Here is a 2,012-nt window from a genome sequence, read left to right on the forward strand (position 1 = left end):
TTTCCAGATGGATATGCGGAGCAAATCCATCTGGCGGAGTCAGGTTAGTGTTTTAGAGGGTCGCTCCCATTGGTTGGCGGCCCATCCTCTTAACTCGCAGAGCTCAGAGTATTAAGTTAAAAGTTCTCTTTTCTGTAGCTGTTGTTCAATAAACGTTTTAAGATCATTTAAGGTGAGAACATTATACTTTTAAGTGTCACTATATGACCCATTTATTGCATTAAAGCAGAAAAGACGCTGTTTAGAGGAGGGGTTTATGATGCGTTCAAAGTGTGTGGGGGAAAATAAAACTCTCAGTGAAATAGATGCAGACGGCTTAATGTCGTAATGCAAATTTGTACTCCATGGCTGCGATAGTGATTTTTAACGATCGTGAGTGGGAAAACTCGAGATACATACGGTATATTTGATATATCTCGAACCCCTTTGATGTTTCTGATGGAATTTCTAGAAAAACTTTGGAGCAGCCGCTGTCTGGTCCGACAGACAGTTGGTGGAGGAAGTGAAATGAAAAAAGCAAGAATGCCTTTTGACCTTTAACCTTTAATTTAGCTGTACTATCAGTGGCTCTGAGTAGTAATGTTGTTGCGCAGCCATCTGACTGGACCCAGTCTGGAATCTGAAGATCTAGTGCGAGATCTATCTAGTTAAATAAAGGTTAGAATAACCCATCCAGGCATTGTATCTCGCTGCTAGGAGTGACATCGTTCCTAAAAGGCAGAACTAGCGGACAATGCTGGTCTGACGGGGTATGCTGATCTGACAGAACAACAGCCCCTAGTGAAGCCTTTTCACCGCATCTGTAGAAGATGCGAGCAGCGGCTAAGCTGTAACACATGCAGCCTGATAAAAAGCCGCGTCCTGCAGCTTTAGCTTTCCTCCAGGGAATGCCTCTCGCTCTGTGAGATGGACAGGCACTGCTGGCTGAGCAGGAATTCACCGCAGAGTTCGGCCCCAAAGCTTTTTCTTTCTTTCAAACCACACACACCAGATCTCATGGCTCCCAGGACCACAACGTGAACTAAATCTATTCTTTAATCAGGCTCTTAAACATAGCAGCTTTCTAGGTTCTGTGTACCGTCGATGCCGTCACTGCTTAGTAGATCTCTGGCAGTGATTTCATGCAGCAACACTTTGCTAGAAGCAGTTTAGTGTCTCTGTGTTGCTGTTGCTTCGAGGCCCAGCTGTTCACTTAATGAAAGCTCAGAATTCCTCATTATTAAAGATTGCTGCTCCCTCTAAGAAAGAAACATGCATCAGTTCCTGGAGGGTTTTTTTCTTCCCTCTCTCTCTAGTCCACCTCTGCTCTGTTGAAACCTCTGATTGACAGGACCATGTGCTGTAGAGGTGGAGAGTGCTGCAGCTGGAAGTATATCATCCGCAATTTTAGTTGAGTAAATATAGCAGGGAGTCTTGTCAAGAAGGGAGATAAATTGTTCTGGGAAAGGAAGTGTTGTTGCTTTTTCTCAAAGAAGGGAAAAAAAAATTAGCCTGGACTTGTGGAAAATATAAGGTCTTTTCTCATCTCCCAAACAATGGCAGCACAGTTGGGAGAGGGGCGGTCGTATAACATGTGTTCCAGCGCATCAGCTCCTCCTTACTCTATCAGCCAAGCAACCAAATTCATGAAGGGTTATTACTCCAAACACCTGAAAATGACCCGGTTTGTACATGATAGTAGGCATACTTTGTCAACATAAATATATAATTGAACTTTATTTAGCTCACATTGCAGAAAGTTACCTCAGCATATAACCAACCCCTTTGGGGAGCAGTTGGCTGCCATTGTGCAGTGCCCGGGAAGCAGTGTGGGGTCAAGGGTCTTGCACTGTGACCCAGAGTGGCAGTCTGTGGGAGTGGGGCTGGAACCTCAGGATTCCAAGCTCTATGCCCTAATCACCAAGTCGCCACTCCCCCACTAGGCCGCCCCTTTCCCCGCTAGGCCGCCATTCCTCCCGCTAGGCCGCCATTCCTCCCGCTAGGCCGCCATTCCTCCCGCTAGGCCGCCATTC

Source organism: Cyprinodon variegatus, unplaced genomic scaffold (assembly GCF_000732505.1).
Source record: "Cyprinodon variegatus isolate N-32 unplaced genomic scaffold, C_variegatus-1.0 Scaffold828, whole genome shotgun sequence".
Lineage (NCBI taxonomy): Eukaryota > Metazoa > Chordata > Actinopteri > Cyprinodontiformes > Cyprinodontidae > Cyprinodon > Cyprinodon variegatus.